Source organism: Ambystoma mexicanum, chromosome 1q, assembly GCF_040938575.1.
Source record: "Ambystoma mexicanum isolate Mex_15411 chromosome 1q, UKY_AmexF1_1, whole genome shotgun sequence".
NCBI classification, from domain to species: Eukaryota; Metazoa; Chordata; class Amphibia; order Caudata; family Ambystomatidae; genus Ambystoma; species Ambystoma mexicanum.
In genome coordinates this window covers 1,539,553,330-1,539,558,892 of record NC_090922.1, presented here as the reverse complement: position 1 = coordinate 1,539,558,892, position 5,563 = coordinate 1,539,553,330, and the positions used below count along the sequence as shown (strand labels likewise).

The 5,563-nt window shown below is 41.5% G+C and overlaps 1 pseudogene; it reads left to right on the top strand.

Moving 5' to 3' along the window:
* The first annotated feature begins 309 nt into the window (after window positions 1-309).
* Window positions 310-2,141, top strand: LOC138563366 (zinc finger protein 180-like; annotated as a pseudogene).
* The last annotated feature ends 3,422 nt before the right edge of the window (window positions 2,142-5,563 follow it).

Sequence of the window (5,563 nt, the reverse complement as noted above, 5' to 3'; positions counted from 1 at the left end):
GGTGCCTTTCCCCAAAAGAAGGCACTTCAAAGTCTTAATAATTACTTAGTGAGTAATTAAGTAATGCACATTTCTACTACTGAGAGCCAGGCATTGATAAGTGTGGGGTGTACTCCCCATTTTACATTGCTGGCATAAAAATGTCCTTTTCATTCGTAACATACACGGCCTTCTTAGAATTCAAAATAGTGGCAAAACACATTTCAAGGATTATTGAGGATAAGAACTTTGGAAAAACAAACTAAAAGAGGATGAGGATTATTAAAGACTAGACCAAAAAGAAAGAAACATTTTTCTTATGAAAAGAAGATGAAAGAAGGACCAATTGTAGATTTAGAAATAAACAAAATTGACACATTTGAAAGCAAGAGGATGACTGTGAACATTGAATTTGATGTAAGCACTGTAATATTTGGAAATTGAAAACATTGAATAAACAGTGGCAATGATAACTGAACAGCTGAAATCTACTGTTATTAAACAAAAGGCAATATTTACACTTGAATACCCACGCTTATCAATCCTAATTCACTATTTGGAAATAAGAGCAGTTTATTTCTAGTGGATTACTAAGCAGAAAAAGACCAAATAATGTTATATTTGTTTACTTGAAGAATTATATAACTGCTTTTTAATATATTGTAACTACTGAGAACCAGTCGGCCAGTGAGTGTTGCCTGCGACTGTGAAAATGCTGAAACTAATAATGTGTTTCTCCTTTTACTTCAATAGGTAATTGATCTCCCAAAAACCACAAGATTGATCGTTAAATTCTCTAGACTAATGCAGTGCAAAACTTCATTGATACAATGTGCAATTTCCTAACATCTTAGAAGCATACACGTTTGTGGTCCAAATTTCCTTTTACATTATTCAGGAATTGAGATTGAGAAGCCTATAGAATACATGATGGGTTTCATTCATTCAACACACTTGTAGTATCCAGCAACACAGAGCTACAATAAATATCCAGCTTTACAGAGCAAGGATAGCAACAGTGCTTGATGTGCAGTAAGACTTTTTCTCTTGCCTGTTCCTGAGAGAACACAAGCGAGTTCTATTTTATATATGTTCTGAATGTGAGACTAGTTTACAAGATTTTGCAAAACTCCTGTAAATGACGGAACAGTATCCATGCACTGAATATTTTAAATTCTTCAGCCAGAAGAAACATCTCTCTGTCACTAGAAAAGACCTACCCATGGGAAAGCTTTTCTGCCCATTCAATCTGGGAAAAGATTCAGTGGAACGAGTGAACCTGACAGAATAATCTGTCGAAACATCAGTGAAAAACCTTACCAGCATCCTAAATTTGGGAATAAAGATATGCTTATTTCCCCCCAGAGGACAGGGTTTGCTGAGAAGGGGCAATTTACCTGCCACCAGAGAACACATACAGGTGAGAATCCTCATGAGTGCACTGAATGTGGGAAATTTTTTGCTGAAAAGGGGCAACTTACCTGCCACCAGAGAACACATACAGGTGTGAAACCACATTGCTGCACTGAATGTGGGAAAGGATTTGCTAACAAGGGAGTGCTTACTATCCATCAGAGAACGCATACAGGTGGGTAACCTCACAAGTGCACTGAATGCGGAGAGAGATTCATTACGAAGACGGATCTTATTCGTCACCAGAGAACACATACATGCAAGAAACCTCATGAAACACTTGTGTATAGGCGCATTATAAATGCCATATCATATCATATCATAAGTGTACTGAATGTGGTAAGAGTTTCATTCTGAACGGGGCTTTTATTCGTCACCAAAGAACTCATACAGGTGAGAAACCTCATGTGTGCACTGAATGTGGGAAAAGGTTTGCTCGGAAGGAGTATTTTACTCTGCACCAGAGAACGCATACAGGTGAGAAACCTTATCATTGCACTGAATGTGGGAAAAGGTTTGCTCAGAAGGGACTGCTTACTCAGCACCAGAGAACACATACAGGTGAGAAACCTTATCAGTGTCCAGAATGTGGCAAACGGTTTGCTCATAAGGGGCATCTTACTCGGCACCAGATAACACATACAGGTGAGAAACCTCATGAGTGCACTGAGTGTGGTAAGAGTTTCAATCTGAACAGGGATCTTATTTGTTACCAAAGAACACATACAGGTGATAAAGCTGATCAGTGAGATCAATACCCTAAATGGGCACCAGAAAAAACATGCATGCGAGGGTCCATTTCAGGATAGTGAATGTGGGAAATACTACACTACGCAGCATGTCCTTATCTGCAATGAGAGAGGACATGCTTGCGAGGGTCCATTTCAGGGTAGGGAATGTGGGAAATACTACACTACGCAGCATGTCCTTATCTGCCATGAGAGAGCACATGCTTGTGAGGGTCCATTTCGGGGTAGGGAATTTGGGAAATACTTGCTACGCAGGATGTTCTGATCTGTCATGAGAGAGGACATGCCTGTGGAGAAATCTCTGTTGCAATTGAAGCTTCAGAGTGGAGAGAACACTTCAATGATGCTGAGGTTAGCATGTCTATTGATTAAAACTGTGGAGATCTTGTCACCAAAGCTCTTAACAGTTTCCTTTGGCACACAAATAGTGGCTGATTATGATTGGTTGAATCATTTGTTTCAAACGCATCCCTTCTGGAATATTCTGAAGGGAGACTGTACCCTCTGTGTTGAGATACCCATTCGATGGAACACTTTGCCTGAGAACCTGAGGCAACTATAGGCCCTCATTGGATATACGGGGTACTGTTCTGCAAATTCATTACCAGAGGCTGCCTAGCACTAGATAATCATTGTATATTCGGTGTTACAGAACATATACACATGAGAAACCGCATCAGTGAATGTGGCAATCTTTTAGTATTCTCTTGGAATTATTAGGTGCCCTGGACACCATTACCCATTAGATCAGGGATGCCTGCATCAGAGACTCCACCTACTCCTTTTACAATCACACCAGGCTAATGGACCATACACATCTATGACACCTCATTTGATATCACAGTCTCTGCTTAAAAGATGTGGCATTACCAGGGTTCTGCTGGTTATGGCTAGGGGTTCTTAACCCCTAGTCTTAACATTATGGGCCGCATTACAACCCTGGCGGAACGGGTTAAACGGCGCCGTAAAAGGTGACGGCGCCGTTCAACCCGTTCCGCCACATTACGAGGTCCCCTCGCGGGACACGGTAAGCACACCTGGGAAAACCAGGCTTGCTTACCGGGTCCCGCGAGGGGAAGAGGGAGCAAACAACGGGCCATTTCGTTATGGCCCGTTGTTTGCTCCCTCTCCCATTCCCAATTAGCCCTATCAGGGCTGAAAAGGGAATGGGGAAGGGCCGTGTCCGGGTCCTTGATGGAGGAATTATCGGGCCATCCGAACTCGGAATGGCCCGGTAAGTCCTCATTCCGAGGACCCGGACACGGATGCGATTTCGGCGGCAGCCATGCCGCCAATAGCGGCATGGCTACCGGCCGAACTCGTAATGAGGGCCTATATGTTTTACCCCATGGCACCAGACTAATTTACTCCTTCAGATTCTACTGTCACAACACTCTTATCCTCTGAGGCATAATTTGGAGATCAGCAAAAGCTTTACTAAATGTTCAGAGCTGTCATTCAGCCATGAGCAGGCGAATATGATCTCACTGGCTAATCTCAACCCAGACAACACTGGGATATTAGTTGTTTGTGTTGCTCATGGAATTCTTCTTTGAACCCCTTCTATGTTAGGTGCTCTAGCCAGCTACCTGGGTGTCAATATCGACTGAGCACTCGCGTTTCCTCAAAAAGAGTGAATGACAGTTTATTTTAAGTTCTGCATCTCTTGTTTCAGCAGGTAGCCAAGTGGAATTGCCTTTTTGATTTTCACTCCATATATCTGGAATGCCCTTGGTGTAAGATTGTACGCTACCACAGATCCTGTGACCGTTAGATGCTTGCTGAAGGCCCACCCATTTTTGATAGCTGTTGCTTCATTTTTGCTCTATTCTCTTTATGTTTTAATGGTCGCTTGCTGTCCAAACCCATAAACCTCAGGGTGAACAAGTGCCATAGGAAATGATTGTTGATTTTATACAAAAGAAGGCAGCTGATAATACCTTCTTTCCAGGCAAGTGGTGTAATGGGACATTTATTCTCCAAGAATGTGCAAATACTCCCAACAAATAGGTAGCAATACTCTCAACTATAAACGTGGAAACAATGGGCATACAGGTGCCAGTCTTCCTGCTTTCACCCACTATGCACCATTGATATGTTCAGCCCAGTGATACCAGCCATGCACCTGGAAGGGTTATACAGGTATTACTGCCTGATCTGTAGAGAAACTGTAAAGTAAAAATTCATATTTAACTTTACATGAATTGCAATGTGCAAAGAAGTGTGAATTACAAATAGGACTGTTTTAGTTGCAGTCCATTTCTATTTAAGTAAGAAAATGAAATGGGAGTGGGATACATTTTTGCATGCTCGCAAAGTAGTTTTAATGTCAACTTCAAAACATATGGGGTAACATTTTCCAAATTCAAATTATGTGGACCCTCTTTAATTCAATTGGAGAAAGATGTATTCTCACGTGGCTGATTGTTTGTTTGTTTGTTTGTTTATTCATTTGTTAAGCGCACCAGACTCGTAAGTTAAAGGGCGCAGCAGTATGGAAATGCAAAGCTTACAAAGTTGCAACATAAGCATAGAATACAATAATTACATACTTACAAGATAAACACAGTGTACAAAAATAGTGGCAACGAATAAAATATCCTACAATTACAGAAATAAGCACTCAGCAATGTACAGAACATTTATATTACAAAATAAGGCTCTTCATATTCCACTTCAGTTCACTTGTAGTCTAGGAAGCGCACAGGAGGACTAGAGAGCACGTTATCTTTGGAGGGTGGCGCTGAGTACACAGTTAGTGCAAGGTATAAGGTCTCTAAAGAGAACGGTCAGTTCGCAAAAGGTACAGGGAGCTAAGGATCTGTGCGATGATGTATTTTATAACATTTTTTCTGAAGTGCGTGTAGGGTTGGTCAGCTCTCAACTCTTGAGGCAAGGAATTCCAGAATTTGGCAGCCTTTACAGTAAAGCTGTTACCACCGATGGTAGTGAGCTTATATTTGGGAATGGTCAGACAGTTAGCATTCCCCGTTCTGGTAGGTCTGAGGGAGGTTCTTCTTTGAAGTTTATCGATAAGGTAGCTGGGGGCTGCGTTATTGAGGGCTTTGTGGGTCAAGGAGAGGGTTTTTAACTGTATTTTATTGGATGTGGATAACCATTTATGCTGACGTCTCACAGAGGAGATGTGAGTTTTTTTATTTATGCCTAGGGCTGCTCTTAGGGCATTGTTCTGTATTGTTTGGAGCTTTAGGATAGTGGATTTATTAGCACCACTATAAAGGGCATTACAGTATTCAATTCTAGAAAGTATTAAGGCTCTGGCTAAAATCAAACAGCTATTGTCAGAGAGGAAGGGCTTACCAGCTCTGAGTAGCTTGCAAGTGTAAGCAGTGGAGGAAGTAAGGGATTTGACCTGTTTATCAAAGGATAATGTGGAATCCAGGTAGAAACCAAGGGTGTTT